The sequence below is a fragment of the Procambarus clarkii genome, chromosome 6 (genome assembly GCF_040958095.1).
Source record: "Procambarus clarkii isolate CNS0578487 chromosome 6, FALCON_Pclarkii_2.0, whole genome shotgun sequence".
Taxonomy (NCBI): domain Eukaryota; kingdom Metazoa; phylum Arthropoda; class Malacostraca; order Decapoda; family Cambaridae; genus Procambarus; species Procambarus clarkii.
The window spans coordinates 822,194-841,737 of record NC_091155.1 but is presented as its reverse complement, the minus strand read 5'-3'; positions in this window follow the sequence as shown (position 1 = coordinate 841,737).

The following is a 19,544-nucleotide window of genomic DNA, read 5'->3' as shown; positions in this document are numbered from 1 at the left end:
CACATAATTGATTACAAATTAACCTTAAATACTTCATTTTCAATCAACCATTTGTTTCTCGTTAAAATACTGAGTAAGATATTGAATAGGGGAGAAGTTCTGTTTTTATTGCATATATAGACGTTTCAGCCGGATTGGAGCGGTTTTACATGTACATCATCCATCGGTAATATAAACGGAAAATCAGGAACATTTTAGTTAATTCCAATGAAAACACATTGATTTTTATCATTTGTATTGGAAACATCATTGTCATATGTCTTTTTTTGGATCTAAATAATACGAAACCTCGCTCTATGATTTGAAGTTAAAATCCTCAAATATGGTAAAATAGTGAATTTTTTCACGTTTTTTATGTAGTGTGATTTTACGTAAATATATTCGTTTTTACCAATTATTCGATACTACTTCATGTTTTCTCATGATATGTGATTTGGCCTTCATATCTCAGAATTTCGCAAATTTTGCATTTTATCAAGTTTCTTGCAATTCGTTTTCAAAATAGCCCAAACATCCCAAATTCGTCCATTGAGCCATACTTTGGAGCCAAATTCTGACTCTCAGCACGTATTCACAGTTTGATTTTTTGAACTTTTATACCGAAAATATGCCAATTACGGAGAGCAGCAATGGATCACATTTTGCCCAAACCCTACCTGCCGTTTTCAAAATATCCCAAACATCCCAAATTCGACCCTTGATCCATATTTTGGAGCCAAATTCTGGTTCTCTGCCCGTATTCGCAGTTTGAAATTACGACTTTTATACTGAAAATATGCCAATTACTGACAGCTGCGATGGATCACATTATGACCAAACCCTCCCTGCAGTTTTTAAAATATCCCAAACATCCCAAATTCGACCCTTGAACCTTATTTTGGAGCTAAATTCTGGCTCTCTGCATGTATTCACATTTTGAAATAACGATTTTTATTCTGAAAATATGCCAATTACTGAAAGCAGTGATGGGTCACATTTTGCTTAAACCCTCCCTGCAGTTTTCAAAAGAGCCCAAAACTCCCAAATTCGTCCCTTGAGCCATTATTTGGAGCCAAATACTGGCTCTCTCCAAATATTCGCAGTTTGAAATTACGAATTTTTATACCGAAAATATGTTAAATACTGAGAGCAGCGATAGGTCACATTTTGCCCAAACCACCCCCTGCAGTTTTCAAAATATTCCAAACATCCATAATTCGACCCTGGAGCCTTATTTTGAAGCCAAATTTTGGCTCTCTGCACATATTCCAAGTTTGAAATTACGAATTTTTATACTGAAAATATGCCAATTACTGAAAGTAGCGTTGCGTCACGATTTGCCCAAACCCCCCTTGCAATTTTTAAATATTCCAAACATCCCAAATTCGACCCTTGAGCCATATTTTGGAGCCAAATTCTGGCTCTCTGCACGTATTCGCAGTTTGAAATTATGACTTTTTATACTGAAAATATGCCAATTACGGAAAGCGGCGATGGATCACATTATGACCAAACCCTCCCTGCAGTTTTTAAAATATCCCAAACATCCCAAATTCGACCCTTGAATCATATTTTGCGTCACATTTTGCCCAAACCCCCCCTTGCAATTTTCAAATATTCCAAACATCCCAAATTCGACCCTTGAGCCATATTTTGGAGCCAAATTCTGGCTCTCTGCACGTATTCGCAGTTTGAAATTATGACTTTTTATTCTGAAAATATGCCAATTACGGAAAGCGGCGATGGATCACATTATGACCAAACCCCACCCTGCAGTTTTCAAAATATCCCAAACATCCCAAATTTTGGCTCTCTGCACGTATTCGCAGTTTTAAGTTAGGTATTTTTATACCGAAAATATGCTAATTACTTTGAGAGGCGATGGATCACATTTTGCCCAAACCCTCCGTGCAGTTTTCAAAATTTCCCAAACATACCAAATTCGACCCTTGAGCCAACTTTTGGAGCCAAATTGTGGCTCTCTGCACATATTCGCATTTTGAAATTACGACATTTTATACCGAAAATATGCCAATTTCTGAGAGCGGCGATAGGTCACATTTAGCCGAAACCCCCTCCTTGCAGTTTTCAAAATATCCCAAACATTAAAATTCGACCTTTGAGCAATATTTTGGAGCCAAATTCTAGCTTTCTGCACGTATTCGCACTTTGAAATTACGTCATTTTATACCGTAAATATGCCAATTACTGAGAGCGGCGATGGGTCACATTTTGCCCAAACCCCCCTGCAGTTTTCAAAATATACCAAACATCCCAAATTCTACCCTGGAGCGTTATTTTGGAGCCAAATTCTGGCTCTCTGCACGTATTTGCAGTTTGAAATTACGACTTTTTATACGGAAAATATGCCAATTACTGAAAGCAACGATGCGTCAAATTTTGCCCAAACCCCGCTTGCAGTTTTCAAATATCCCAAACATTCCAAATTCGACCCTTGAGCCATACATTATAGCCAAATTCTGGCTCTCAGCACGTATTCGCAGTTGGAAATTATGACTTTTTGTACTGAAAATATGTCAATTACGGGAAGCGGCGATGGATCACATTAGGCCCAAACCCTCTCTGCAGTTTTAAAAATATCCCAAACATCCCAAATTCGACCCTGGAGCCTTATTTTCGAGCCAAATTCTGGCTCTCTGCACGTATTCGCAGTTTGAAATTACGACATTTTATACCGAAAATATGCCAATTACTGAGAGCAGCGATGGGTCACATTTTGCCCAAATCCACATGCAGTTTTCAAAATATCCCAAACATCGCAAATTCGACCCTTGAGCGAAATTTTGAAGCCAAATTGTGGCTCTCTGCACATATTCGCAGTTTGAAATTACGTCATTTTATACCTAAAATATGCCAATTACTGAGATCGGCGATAGGTCACATTTAGCCGAAACCCCCTCCTTGCAGTTTTCAAAATATCCCAAACACCCCAAATTCGACCCTTGAGAATGTTTTTGGAGCCAAATTCTGGCTCTCTGCACGTATTCGCAGTTTGAAATTACGAATTTTTATCCCAAACATCCCAAATTTGACGCTTGAAAATATGCCAATTACTGAAAGAAGCGATGGGTCACGTTTTGCCCATACCCCCTCTGCAATTTGCAAAATATCCCAAACATCCCTAATTCGACCTTTGAGCCATATTTTGGAGCCAAATTCTAGCTTTCTGCGCGTATTCGCAGTTTGAAATTACGACTTTTTATACCGAAAATAAGCCAATTACTGAAAACGGCGATGGATCACATTTTGACGAAACCCTCTCTGCAGTTTCCAAATTATCTCAAACATCCCAAATTCGACCCTTGTGCCATATTTTGTAACCAAATTCGGGCTCTCTGCACGTACTCGCCGTTTGAAATTACGTCTTTATATACCGAAAATATGCCATTTACTGAGAGCAGCGATGGATCACATTTTGCCCAAACCCTCCCTGCAGTTTTCAAAATTTCCCAAACATACCAAATTCGACCCTTGAGCCAACTTTTGGAGCCAAATTGTGGCTCTCTGCACATATTCGCATTTTGAAATTACGACATTTTATACCGAAAATATGCCAATTTCTGAGAGCGGCGATAGGTCACATTTAGCCGTAACCCCCTCCTTGCAGTTTTCAAAATATCCCAAACATCTCAAATTCGACCCATGAGAACGTTTTTGGAGCAAAATTCTGGCTCTCTGCACGTATTCGCTGTTTGAAATTACGACTTTTTATCCCAATCATCCCAAACTTGACGCTTGAAAATATGTCAATTACTGAAAGAAACGATGGGTCACGTTTTGCCCAAACCCCCCTGCAGTTTGCAAAATATCCCAAACATCCAAATTCGACCTTTGAGCCATATTTTGGAGCCAAATTCTAGCTTTCTGCACGTATTCGCACTTTGAAATTACGTCATTTTATACCGTAAATATGCCAATTACCGAGAGCGGCGATGGGTCACATTTTGCCCAAACCCCCCTGCAGTTTTCAAAATATACCAAACATACCAAATTCTACCCTGGAGCGTTATTTTGGAGCCAAATTCTGGCTCTCTGCACGTATTTGCAGTTTGAAATTACGACTTTTTATACGGAAAATATGCCAATTACTGAAAGCAACGATGCGTCAAATTTTGCCAAAACCCCGCTTGCAGTTTTCAAATATCCCAAACATCATAAATTCGACCCTAGAGCCATACATTATAGCCAAATTCTGGCTCTCAGCACGTATTCGCAGTTGGAAATTATGACTTTTAATACTGAAAATATGTCAATTACGGGAAGCGGCGATGGATCACATTAGGCCCAAACCCTCCCTGCAGTTTTAAAAATATCCCAAACATCCCAAATTCGACCCTGGAGCCTTATTTTGGAGCCAAATTCTGGCTCTCTGCACGTATTCGCAGTTTGAAATTACCACATTTTATACCGAAAATATGCCAATTACTGAGAGCAGCGACGGGTCACATTTTGCCCAAACCCACCTGCAGTTTTCAAAATATCCCAAACATCGCAAATTCGACCCTTGAGCGAAATTTTGAAGCCAAATTGTGGCTCTCTGCACATATTCGCAGTTTGAAATTACGTCATTTTATACCTAAAATATGGCAATTACTGAGATCGGCGATAGGTCACATTTAGCCGAAACCCCCTCCTTGCAGTTTTCAAAATATCCCAAACACCCCAAATTCGACCCTTGAGAATGTTTTTGGAGCCAAATTCTGGCTCTCTGCACGTATTCGCAGTTTGAAATTACGAATTTTTATCCCAAACATCCCAAATTTGACGCTTGAAAATATGCCAATTACTGAAAGAAGCAATGGGTCACGTTTTGCCCATACCCCTCTGCAATTTGCAAAATATCCCAAACATCCCTAATTCGACCTTTGAGCCAAATTTTGGAGCCAAATTCTAGCTTTCTGCGCGTATTCCCAGTTTGAAATTACGACTTTTTATACCGAAAATAAGCCAATTACTGAAAACGGCGATGGATCACATTTTGCCGAAACCCTCTCTGCAGTTTCCAAATTATCTCAAACATCCCAAATTCGACCCTTGTGCCATATTTTGTAACCAAATTCGGGCTCTCTGCACGTACTCGCCGTTTGAAATTACGTCTTTTTATACCGAAAATATGCCATTTACTGAGAGCAGCGATGGATCACATTTTGCCCAAACCCTCCCTGCAGTTTTCAAAATTTCCCAAACATACCAAATTCGACCCTTGAGCCAACTTTTGGAGCCAAATTGTGGCTCTCTGCACCTATTCGCATTTTGAAATTACGACATTTTATACCGAAAATATGCCAATTTCTGAGAGCGGCGATAGGTCACATTTAGCCGTAACCCCCTCCTTGCAGTTTTCAAAATATCCCAAACATCTCAAATTCGACCCATGAGAACGTTTTTGGAGCCAAATTCTGGCTCTCTGCACGTATTCGCTGTTTGAAATTACGACTTTTTATCCCAATCATCCCAAACTTGACGCTTGAAAATATGCCAATTACTGAAAGAAACGATGGGTCACGTTTTGCCCAAACCCCCCTGCAGTTTGCAAAATATCCCAAACATCCAAATTCGACCTTTGAGCCATATTTTGGAGCCAAATTCTAGCTTTCTGCACGTATTCGCACTTTGAAATTACGTCATTTTATACCGTAAATATGCCAATTACCGAGAGCGGCGATGGGTCACATTTTGCCCAAACCCCCATGCAGTTTTCAAAATATACCAAACATACCAAATTCTACCCTGGAGCGTTATTTTGGAGCCAAATTCTGGCTCTCTGCACGTATTTGCAGTTTGAAATTACGACTTTTTATACGGAAAATATGCCAATTACTGAAAGCAACGATGCGTCAAATTTTGCCCAAACCCCACTTGCAGTTTTCAAATATCCCAAACATCATAAATTCGACCCTAGAGCCATACATTATAGCCAAATTCTGGCTCTCAGCACGTATTCGCAGTTGGAAATTATGACTTTTTATACTGAAAATATGTAAATTACGGGAAGCGGCGATGGATCACATTAGGCCCAAACCCTCCCTGCAGTTTTAAAAATATCCCAAACATCCCAAATTCGACCCTGGAGCCTTATTTTGGAGCCAAATTCTGGCTCTCTGCACGTATTCGCAGTTTGAAATTACCACATTTTATACCGAAAATATGCCAATTACTGAGAGCAGCGATGGGTCACATTTTGCCCAAACCCACCTGCAGTTTTCAAAATATCCCAAACATCGCAAATTCGACCCTTGAGCGAAATTTTGAAGCCAAATTGTGGCTCTCTGCACATATTCGCAGTTTGAAATTACGTCATTTTATACCTAAAATATGCCAATTACTGAGATCGGCGATAGGTCACATTTAGCCGAAACCCCCTCCTTGCAGTTTTCAAAATATCCCAAACACCCCAAATTCGACCCTTGAGAATGTTTTTGGAGCCAAATTCTGGCTCTCTGCACGTATTCGCAGTTTGAAATTACGAATTTTTATCCCAAACATCCCAAATTTGACGCTTGAAAATATGCCAATTACTGAAAGAAGCGATGGGGCACATTTTGCCCATACCCCTCTGCAATTTGCAAAATATCCCAAACATCCCTAATTCGACCTTTGAGCCATATTTTGGAGCCAAATTCTAGCTTTCTGCGCGTATTCGCAGTTTGAAATTACGACTTTTTATACCGAAAATAAGCCAATTACTGAAAACGGCAATGGATCACATTTTGCCGAGACCCTCTCTGCAGTTTCCAAATTATCTCAAACATCCCAAATTCGACCCTTGTGCCATATTTTGTAACCAAATTCGGGCTCTCTGCACGTACTCGCCGTTTGAAATTACGTCTTTTTATACCGAAAATATGCCATTTACTGAGAGCGGCGATTGATCACATTTTGCCCAAACCCTCCCTGCAGTTTTCAAAATATAGCAAACATCCCAAATTCGACGCTCGAGTTATATTATGGAGCCAAATTCTGGTTCTCTGCATTTATTCGCAGTTTGAAATTACGACTTTTATACCGAGAAAATGCCAATTACTGAAAGCGACGATGGATCACATTTTGCCCAAACCCTCCCTGCAGTTTTCAAAATATCCCAAACATCCCAAATTCAAAGCTTGAGCCATATTTTGGAGCCAAATTCTGGCTCTCTGCACGTATTCGCAGTTTGAAATTACGAATTTTTATACCGAAAATATGCCAATTACGGAGAGCGGCAATAGACCACATTTTGCCCAAACTCTACCTGCAGTTTTCAGGTAGGGTTTAGTTTAATTCATTAAATATACGATAAAAATGATGCAAACACATAATAGATAAGAAATTAACCTTAAATACCTCATTTTCAATCAACTCTTTGTTTCTCGTTAAAATACTGAGTAAGATATTGAAAAGGGGAGTTCTGTTTTTATTGCATATGTCGACGTTTCAGCGGGGTTAGAGCGGTTTTACGTATACATCTTCCATCGGTAATATAAACGGAAAATCAGGAACATTTTAATTAATTCTAATGAAAACACATTGATTTTTATCATTTGTATTGGAAACAACATTGTCATATGTCTTTTCTTGGATCTAAATAATACGAAACCTCGCTCTATGATTTGAAGTTAAAATCCTCAAATATGGTAAAATAGTGACTTTTTTCACGTTTTTTATGTAGTGTGATTTTACGTAAATATATTCGTTTTTACCAATATTTCGATACTACTTCATGTTTTCTCATGGTGAGTGATTTGGCCTTCATATCTCAGAATTTCGCAAATTTTGCATTTTTAAGCAAGCTTCTTGCATTTTGTTTTGTACTAAAAATCATCGAATTTAGCAATATTTTGACGTTCATCATCCCCTTTTCCTTTATGTGATTTAAACAAAATATCATTGAATTAGGCAATATTTTGCTGTTTTTTCACGTTTTTGTGAATTTTCCGTTTATTGATATTAATTCATTAAATATACGATAAAAATGATGAAAACACATAATTGATTAGATATAAAATTACCGATGGAAGATGTACACGTAAAACCGCTCTAATCCGGCTGAAACGTCGATATATGCAATAAAAAAACCTTCTCCCCTTTTCAATATCTTACTCAGTATTTTAGTGAGAAACAAATAGTTGATTGAAAATGAAGCATTTAAAGTTAATTTGTGATCAATTATGTGTTTGCATCATTTTTGTCGTATATTTATTGAATTAATAACAATAAACGGAAAATTTCATATAAACGTTGAAAAACGGTAAAATCTTGCCAAATTCGATGATATTTTGTTTAAATCACATAAAGGAAAAGGAGATGATAAACGTGAAAATATTGCTAAATTCGATGATTTTTCGTACGAAACAAAATGCAAGAAAACTTGCTTAAAATGCAATATTATGCGAAATTCTGAGATTTGAAGGCCAAATCACTTATCGTGATACTATTTGAAATAGTATCGAAATATTGGTAAAAACGAATATATTTACGTAATATCAAATTATATGAAAAACGTAAAAAAAGTCACTATTATACCAAATTTGAGGATTTTAACTTCGAATCATAAAGCGGGGTTTCGTATTATTTAGATCCAAGAAAAGAAATATGACAATGTTGTTTCGAATACAAATGATAAAAATCAATGTGTTTTCATTAGAATTAACTAAAATGTTCGTGATTTTCCGTTTATATTACCGATGGAAGATGTACACGAAAAACCGCTCTATTCCGGCTGAAAAATCGATATATGCAATAAAAACCGAACTTCTCCCCTTTTCAATATCCTACTCAGTATTTTAACGAGAAACAAATAGATGATTGAAAATGAAGTATTTAAGGTTATTATCTAATCAATTATGTGTTTGCTTCACTTTTGTTGTATATTTATTGAATTAATAACAATAAACTGAAAATTCACAAAAACGTGGAAAAACGGCAAAATATTGCCTAATTCGATGATATTTTGTTTATATCACATAAAGGAAAAGGGGGGGATGATAATCGTTAAAATATTACTAAATTCGATGATTTTTAGTACGAAACAAAATGGAAGAAAACTTGCTTAAAATGGAATATTATTCGAAATTTTGAGATTTGAAGGCTGAATCACATATTGTGATACTGCATAAAATAGTATCGAAATATGGGTAAAAAAATAATATATTTACGTAATATCAAACTAAATGATAAACGTGAAAAAAGTCACTATTATACCAAGTTTGAGGATATTGACTTCGAATCATAGATCGAGGTTTCCTATTATTTAGATCCAAGAAAAGACATGTGACAATGTTGTTTCCAATACAAATGATAAAAATCAATGTGTTTTCATTAGAATTAAATAAAATGTTCCTGATTTTCAGTTTATATTACCGATGGAAGATGTACACGAAAAACCGCTCTATTCCGGCTGAAAAACCGATATATGCAATAAAAACCGAACATCTCCCCTTTTCAATATCTTATTCAGTATTTTAAAGAGAAAGAAATAGATGATTGAAAATAAAGTATTTAAGGTAATTATCTAATCAATTATGTGTTTGCATCATTTTTATTGTATATTTAATGAATTAATAACAATAAACTGAAAATTCAGAAAAACGTGGAAAAACGGCAAAATATTGCCTAATTCGATGATATTTTGATAAAATCACATAAAGGAAAAGTGGATGATAAACGTCAAAATATTTCTAAATTCGATGATTTTTAGTACGAAACAAAATGCAAGAAAACTTGCTTAAAATGCAAGATTATGCGAAATTCTGAAATATGAAGGCCAAATCACATATCGTGATACTACATGAAATAGTATCGAAATATTGGTAAAACGAATATATTTACGTAATATCAAACTACATGAAAAACGTGAAAAAAATCACTATTATACCAAATATGAGGATTTTAACTTCGAATCATGAGGCGAGGTTTCGTATTTTTTAGATCCAAGAAAAGACATGACAATATTGTTTCCAATACAAATGATAAAAATCAATGTGTTTTCATTAGAATTAACTAAAATGTTCCTGATTTTCAGTTTATATTACCGATGGAAGATGTACACGTAAAACCGCTCTATTCTGGCTGAAAAGTCGATATATGCAATAAAAATCGAACTTCTCCCCTCTTCAATATCTTACTCAGTATTTTAACGAGAAACAAATAGTTGATTGAAAATGAAGTATTTAAGGTTAATTTCTAATCAATTATGTGTTTGCATCATTTTATTTATTTTCTCTGGAGCCTTAGCATCCCTCTCTTGATCCTCTGCATCACTCTCTTAAGCCTCTGCATCATTCTCTTGAGCCTTAGCATCCCTCTCTGGAGCCTCAGCATCCCTCTCTTGAGCCTCTGCAGCACTCTCTTGAGCCTCTTCATCATTCTCTTGAGCCTCATTATCACTCTCTTGAGCCTCTGCATCCCTCTCTTAAGCGTCTGCATCACTCTCTTGTGCCTCTGCATCCCACTCTTAAACTCCTGTATCCCTCTCATGAGCCTCTGCATCCCTCTCTTGAGCCTTTGCATCACTCTCTTAAGCCTCTGCATCCCTCTCTTGAGCCATTGCATCACTCTCTTAAGCCTCTGCATCCCTCTCTGGAGCCTCTGCATTACTCTCAAGAGCCTCTGCGTCCCGCTCTTGTGCCTCTGCATCCCTCACTTTAGCCTCTGCATCCCACTCATGAGCCTCTTCATCCGTCTTTTAAGCCTCTGCATCACTCTCTTAAGCCTCTGTATCACTCTCGTAGGCCTCTGAATCACTCTCTTGAGCCTCTGCATCACTCTCGTAAGCCTCTGAATCACTCTCTTGAGCCTCTGCATCTCTCTCTTGAGCTCCTGCATCCATCTCTTGAGCCTCTGCATCCCTCTCATGAGCCTCTGCATCCCTCTCTTAAGGCTCTGCATCCCTCTCTTGAGCCTTTGCATCACTCTCTTAAGCCTCTGCATCCCTCTCTGGAGCCTCTGCATCACTCCCAAGAGCCTCTGCGTCCCTCTCTTGTGCCTCTGCATCCCTCACTTGAGCCTCTGCATCCCTCTCATGAGCCTCTGCATCCGTCTCTTAAGCCTCTGCATCACTCTCTTGAGCCTCTGCATCCCTCTCATGAGCCTCTGCATCCCACTCGTGAGCCTTTGCATCACTCTCTAAAGCCTATGCATCCCGCTCTTGAGCCTCTGCATCACTCTGACGAGCCTCTGCATCCCTCTCTTGTGCCTCTGCATCCCCTCTCTTGAGCCTCTGCATCCCTTTCTTGACCCTCTGCAACCCTCTCTTAAGCCTCTGCATCACTCTCTTGAGCCACTGCATCATTCTCCTAACCCTCTGCATCACTCTCTTGAGCCTCTGCATCACTCTCATGAGCCTCTGTATCCCTCTTTTGAGCCTCTGCAACACTCTAGTAAGCCTCTGCGACACTCTCTTAAGCCTCTGATTCCCTCCCTTTATCGTCTGCATCACTCTCTTAAGCCTCTGCATCACTCTCTTCAGCCTCTGCTTCACTCTCTTAAGCCTCTGCATCACTCCCTTGAGCCTCTGCATCATTCTCTTGAGCCTCTGCATCCTTCTCTTAAAACTCTACATCATTCTCTTGAGCCTCTGCATAACTCTCTTGAGCTTCTGAGTCACTCTCTTAAGCCTCTGCATCACTCTCTTGAGCCTCTGCGTCACTCTCTTAAGCCTCTGCATCTCTCACTTCAGCCTCTGCATCACTCTCTGGAGCCTCTGCATCCCTCTCTGGAGCCTCAGCACCCCTCTCCTTAGCCTCAGCAGCACTCTCTTGAGCCTCTTCATCATTTTCTTGTGCCTCTGCATCCCACTCCTAAGGCTCTGCTTCACTCACTTGAGCCTCTGCATCCCTCTCTTAAGCCTCTGCATCACTCTCTTGAGCCTCTGCATCCCTCTCTTGAACTCCTTCATCCCTCTCTTGAGCCTTTGCATCACTCTCAAGAGCCTCTGCATTCCTCTCTTGTGCCTCTGCATCCCCTCACTTGAGCCTCTGCATCCCTCTCTTGAGCCTCTGCATCCCTCCCTTAAGCCTCTGCATCACTCTCTTAAGTCTCTGCATCCCTCTCTTGAGCCTCTGCATCACTCTCTTGAGCTTCTGTATTACTCTCTTGAGCCTCTACATCCTTCTCTTGAGCCTCAGCATCCCTCTCTTAAACATCTGCATCACTCTCTTGAGCCTATGCATCACTCTCTTGAGCCTCTGCATCACTCTCTTGAGCCTCTGCATCCCTCTCTTGAGCCTCTGAATCACTCTCAAGAGCCTCTGCTTTCCTCTCTTGTGCCTCTGCATCCCCTCACTTGAGCCTCTGCTTCCCTCTCTTGAGCCTCTGCATCCCTCTCTTGAGACTCTGCATCACTCTCTTGAGCCTATGCATCACTCTCTTCAGCCTCTGCATCGCTCTCTTAAGCCTCTGCATCACTCTCTTGATCATCTGCATCACTCTCGTAAGCCTCTGCATCACTCTCTTGATCATCTGCATCACTCTCGTAAGCCTCTGCATCCCTCTCTGGAGCCTCTGCATTACTCTCAAGAGCCTCTGCGTCCCTCTCTTGTGCCTCTGCATCCCTCACTTTAGCCTCTGCATCCCACTCATGAGCCTCTTCATCCGTCTTTTAAGCCTCTGCATCACTCTCTTAAGCCTCTGCATCACTCTCGTAGGCCTCTGAATCACTCTCTTGAGCCTCTGCATCACTCTCGTAGGCCTCTGAATCACTCTCTTGAGCCTCTGCATCTCTCTCTTGAGCTCCTGCATCCATCTCTTGAGCCTCTGCATTCCTCTCTTGTGCCTCTGCATCCCCTCACTTGAGCCTCTGCTTCCCTCTCTTGAGCCTCTGCATCCCTCTCTTGAGCCTCTTCATCTCTCTCTTGAGCCTCTGCATCCCTCTCTTGAGCCTCTGCATCCGTCTCTTAAGCCTCGGCATCACTCTCTTAAGCCTCTGCATCACTCTCGTAAGCCTCTGAATCACTCTCTTGAGCCTCTGCATTACTCTCTTCAGCCTCTGAATCCCTCGCTTGAGGCCTCTGCATCACTCTCTCGGGCCTCTGCATCACGCTCAAACTCCTCTGCATCACTCTCTTGAGCCTCTGCATCACTCTCTTGAGCCTCTGCATCACTCTCTAGACCCTCTGCATCACTCTCTTTATCCTATGCATCACTTTCTTGAGCCTCTGCATCACTCTCCTCAGCCTCTGCATCACTCTCTTGAACCTCTGCATCACTCTCTTGAGCCTCTACATCACTCTCTTGAACCTCTGCATCACTCTCTTAAGCCTCTGCATCCCTCTCTTGATCGTCTGCATCACTCCCTTGAGCCTCTGCATCATTCTCCAGAGCCTCTGCATCCCTCTCTTAAGCCTCTACATCATTCTCTTGAGCCTCTGCATAACTCTCTTCAGCCTCTGCATAAATCTCTGGAGTCTCTGCATCCCTCTCTGGAGCCTCAGCATCCCTCTCTTGAGCCTCTACAGCACTCTCTTTAGCCTCTTCATCATTCTCTTGAGCCTCTGCATCCCTTTCCTAACCCTCTGCATCACTCTCTTGAGCCTCTGCATCCCTCTCTTAAGCCTCTGCATCACTCTCTTGCTAAAGTGAGGGATGCAGAGGCACAAGAAAGGGACGCAGAGGCTCTTGAGAGTAATGCAGAGGCTCCAGAGAGGGATGCAGAGGCTTAAGAGAGTGATGCAATGGCTCAAGAGAGGGATGCAGAGGCTTAAGAGAGGGATGCAGAGGCTAAAGAGAGGGATGCAGAGGCTAAAGAGAGGGATGCAGAGGCTTAAGAGAGTGATGCAAAGGCTCAAGAGAGGGATGCAGAGGCTTATGAGAGGGATACAGGAGTTTAAGAGTGGGATGCAGAGGCTCAAGAGAATGATGCAGACGCTTAAGAGAGGGATGCAGAGGCTCAAGAGAGTGATGGTGAGGCTCAAGAGAATGATGAAGAGGCTCAAGAGAGTGCTGCAGAGGCGCAAGAGAGGGATGCTGAGGCTCCAGAGAGGGATGCAGAGGGTGAAGAGAGAGATGCAGAGGCTTAAGAGAGTGATTCAGAGGCTCAAGAGATTGATGCATAGGCTGAAGAGAATGATGTAGAGGCTTAAGAGAGGGATGCAGAGGCTCAAGAGAATGATGCAGAGGCTCAAGAGAGTGATGCAGAGGATCAAGAGAGGGATGCTAAGGCTCCAGAGAAAATAAAAAAAATGATGCAAACACATAATTGATTAGAAATTAACCTTAAATACTTCATTTTCAATCAACTATTTGTTTCTCGTTAAAATACTGAGTAAGATATTGAAATGGGAGAAGTTTTGTTTTTATTGCATATATCGACGTTTCAGCCAGATTAGAGCGGTTTTACGTGTACATCTTCCATCGGTAATATAAACGGAAAATCAGGAACATTTTAGTTAATTCTAATGAAAACACATTGATTTTTATCATTTGTATTGGAAACAACATTGACATATGTCTTTTTTTGGATCTAAATAATACGAAACCTCGCTCTATGATTTGAAGTTAAAGTCCTCAAATATGGTAAAATAGTGCCTTTTTTCACGTTTTTTATTTAGTGTGATTTTACGTAAATACATTCGTTTTTACCAATTATTCGATACTACTTCATGTTTTCCCACGATATGTGATTTGACCTTCATATCTCAGAATTTCGCAAATTTTGAATTTTTATCAAGTTTCTTGCATTTTGTTTTGTACTAAAAATCATCGAATTTTGCAATATTTTGACGTTTATCATCCCAATTTCCTTTATGTGATTTAAACAAAATATCATCGAATATGGCATTATTTGTCGTTTTTCCACGTTTTGTGAATTTTCAGTTTTTTAGTATTAATTCATTAAATATACAATAAAAATGATGCAAACACATAATTGATTAGATAATAACCTTAAATACTTCATTTTCAATCCTCTATTTGTTTCTCGTTAAAATACTGAGTAGGATATTGAAAAGGGGAGAAGTTCGGTTTTTATTGCATATATCGATTTTTCAGCCGGAATAGAGCGGTTTTTCGTGTACATCTTCCATCGGTAATATAAACGGAAAATCAGGAACATTTTAGTTAATTCTAATGAAAACACATTGATTTTTATCATTTGTATTGGAAACAACATTGTCATATGTCTTTTCTTGGATCTAAATAATACGAAACCACGCCTCATGATTCGAAGTTAAAATCCTCATATTTGGTATAATAGTGACTTTTTTCACGTTTTTCATGTAGTTTGATATTACGTAAATATATTCATTTTTACCAATATTTCGATACTATTTCATATAGTATCACGATATGTGATTTGGCCTTCAAATCTCAGAATTTCGCATAATATTGCATTTTAAGCAAGTTTTCTTGCATTTTGTTTCGTACGAAAAATCATCGAATATAGCAATATTTTCACGTTTATCATTACCTTTTCATTTATGTGATTTAAACAAAGTATCATCTTTATAAGCAAGATTTTACCATTTTTCCACGTTTTTGGGAATTTTCCGTTTATTGTTATTAATTCATTAAATATACGATAAAAATGATGCAAACACATAATTGATTACAAATTAACCTTAAATACTTCATTTTCAATCAACCATTTGTTTCTCGTTAAAATACTGAGTAAGATATTGAATAGGGGAGAAGTTCTGTTTTTATTGCATATATAGACGTTTCAGCCGGATTGGAGCGGTTTTACATGTACATCTTCCATCGGTAATATAAACGGAAAATCAGGAACATTTTAGTTAATTCCAATGAAAACACATTGATTTTTATCATTTGTATTGGAAACATCATTGTCATATGTCTTTTTTTGGATCTAAATAATACGAAACCTCGCTCTATGATTTGAAGTTAAAATCCTCAAATATGGTAAAATAGTGAATTTTTTCACGTTTTTTATGTAGTGTGATTTTACGTAAATATATTCGTTTTTACCAATTATTCGATACTACTTCATGTTTTCTCATGATATGTGATTTGGCCTTCATATCTCAGAATTTCGCAAATTTTGCATTTTATCAAGTTTCTTGCAATTTGTTTTCAAAATAGCCCAAACATCCCAAATTCGTCCATTGAGCCATACTTTGGAGCCAAATTCTGACTCTCAGCACGTATTCTCAGTTTGATTTTTTGAACTTTTATACCGAAAATATGCCATTACGGAGAGCAGCAATGGATCACATTTTGCCCAAACCCTACCTGCAGTTTTCAAAATATCCCAAACATCCCAAATTCGACCCTTGATCCATATTTTGGAGCCAAATTCTGGTTCTCTGCCCGTATTCGCAGTTTGAAATTACGACTTTTATACTGAAAATATGCCAATTACTGACAGCTGCGATGGATCACATTATGACCAAACCCTCCCTGCAGTTTTTAAAATATCCCAAACATCCCAAATTCGACCCTTGAACCTTATTTTGGAGCTAAATTCTGGCTCTCTGCATGTATTCACATTTTGAAATAACGATTTTAATTCTGAAAATATGCCAATTACTGAAAGCAGTGATGGGTCACATTTTGCTTAAACCCTCCCTGCAGTTTTCAAAAGAGCCCAAACCTCCCAAATTCGTCCCTTGAGCCATATTTTGGAGCCAAATACTGGCTCTCTCCAAATATTCGCAGTTTGAAATTACGAATTTTTATACCGAAAATATGTTAAATACTGAGAGCAGCGATAGGTCACATTTTGCCCAAACCACCCCCTGCAGTTTTCAAAATATTCCAAACATCCATAATTCGACCCTGGAGCCTTATTTTGAAGCCAAATTTTGGCTCTCTGCACGTATTCCAAGTTTGAAATTACGAATTTTTATACTGAAAATATGCCAATTACTGAAAGTAGCGTTGCGTCACGATTTGCCCAAACCCCCCTTGCAATTTTTAAATATTCCAAACATCCCAAATTCGACCCTTGAGCCATATTTTGGAGCCAAATTCTGGCTCTCTGCACGTATTCGCAGTTTGAAATTATGACTTTTTATACTGAAAATATGCCAATTACGGAAAGCGGCGATGGATCACATTATGACCAAACCCTCCCTGCAGTTTTTAAAATATCCCAAACATCCCAAATTCGACCCTTGAATCATATTTTGCGTCACATTTTGCCCAAACCCCCCTTGCAATTTTCAAATATTCCAAACATCCCAAATTCGACCCTTGAGCCATATTTTGGAGCCAAATTCTGGCTCTCTGCACGTATTCGCAGTTTGAAATTATGACTTTTTATTCTGAAAATATGCCAATTACGGAAAGCGGCGATGGATCACATTATGACCAAACCCCACCCTGCAGTTTTCAAAATATCCCAAACATCCCAAATTTTGGCTCTCTGCACGTATTCGCAGTTTTAAATTAGGTATTTTTATACCGAAAATATGCTAATTACTTTGAGAGGCGATGGATCACATTTTGCCCAAACCCTCCGTGCAGTTTTCAAAATTTCCCAAACATACCAAATTCGACCCTTGAGCCAACTTTTGGATCCAAATTGTGGCTCTCTGCACATATTCGCATTTTGAAATTACGACATTTTATACCGAAAATATGCCAATTTCTGAGAGCGGCGATAGGTCACATTTAGCCGAAACCCCCTCCTTGCAGTTTTCAAAATATCCCAAACATCCAAATTCGACCTTTGAGCCATATTTTGGAGCCAAATTCTAGCTTTCTGCACGTATTCGCACTTTGAAATTACGTCATTTTATACCGTAAATATGCCAATTACTGAGAGCGGCGATGGGTCAAATTTTGCCCAAACCCCGCTTGCAGTTTTCAAATATCCCAAACATCCCAAATTCGACCCTTGAGCCATACATTATAGCCAAATTCTGGCTCTCAGCACGTATTCGCAGTTGGAAATTATGACTTTTTGTACTGAAAATATGTCAATTACGGGAAGCGGCGATGGATCACATTAGGCCCAAACCCTCCCTGCAGTTTTAAAAATATCCCAAACATCGCAAATTCGACCCTTGAGCGAAATTTTGAAGCCAAATTGTGGCTCTCTGCACATATTCGCAGTTTGAAATTACGTCATTTTATACCTAAAATATGCCAATTACTGAGATCGGCGATAGGTCACATTTAGCCGAAACCCCCTCCTTGCAGTTTTCAAAATATCCCAAACACCCCAAATTCGACCCTTGAGAATGTTTTTGGAGCCAAATTCTGGCTCTCTGCACGTATTCGCAGTTTGAAATTACGAATTTTTATCCCAAACATCCCAAATTTGACGCTTGAAAATATGCCAATTACTGAAAGAACCGATGGGTCACGTTTTGCCCATACCCCTCTGCAATTTGCAAAATATCCCAAACATCCCTAATTCGACCTTTGAGCCATATTTTGGAGCCAAATTCTAGCTTTCTGCGCGTATTCGCAGTTTGAAATTACGACTTTTTATACCGAAAATAAGCCAATTACTGAAAACGGCGATGGATCACATTTTGCCGAAACCCTCTCTGCAGTTTCCAAATTATCTCAAACATCCCAAATTCGACCCTTGTGCCATATTTTGTAACCAAATTCGGGCTCTCTGCACGTACTCGCCGTTTGAAATTACGTCTTTTTATACCGAAAATATGCCATTTACTGAGAGCAGCGATGGATCACATTTTGCCCAAACCCTCCCTGCAGTTTTCAAAATTTCCCAAACATACCAAATTCGACCCTTGAGCCAACTTTTGGAGCCAAATTGTGGCTCTCTGCACATATTCGCATTTTGAAATTACGACATTTTATACCGAAAATATGCCAATTTCTGAGAGCGGCGATAGGTCACATTTAGCCGTAACCCCCTCCTTGCAGTTTTCAAAATATTCCAAACATCTCAAATTCGACCCATGAGAACGTTTTTGGAGCCAAATTCTGGCTCTCTGCACGTATTCGCTGTTTGAAATTACGACTTTTTATCCCAATCATCCCAAACTTCACGCTTGAAAATATGCCAATTACTGAAAGAAACGATGGGTCACGTTTTGCCCAAACCCCCCTGCAGTTTGCAAAATATCCCAAACATCCAAATTCGACCTTTGAGCCATATTTTGGAGCCAAATTCTAGCTTTCTGCACGTATTCGCACTTTGAAATTACGTCATTTTATACCGTAAATATGCCAATTACCGAGAGCGGCGATGGGTCACATTTTGCCCAAACCCCCCTGCAGTTTTCAAAATATACCAAACATACCAAATTCTACCCTGGAGCGTTATTTTGGAGCCAAATTCTGGCTCTCTGCACGTATTTGCAGTTTGAAATTACGACTTTTTATACGGAAAATATGCCAATTACTGAAAGCAACGATGCGTCAAATTTTGCCCAATCCCCGCTTGCAGTTTTCAAATATCCCAAACATCATAAATTCGACCCTAGAGCCATACATTATAGCCAAATTCTGGCTCTCAGCACGTATTCGCAGTTGGAAATTATGACTTTTTATACTGAAAATATGTCAATTACGGGAAGCAGCGATGGATCACATTAGGCCCAAACCCTCCCTGCAGTTTTAAAAATATCCCAAACATCCCAAATTCGACCCTGGAGCCTTATTTTGGAGCCAAATTCTGGCTCTCTGCA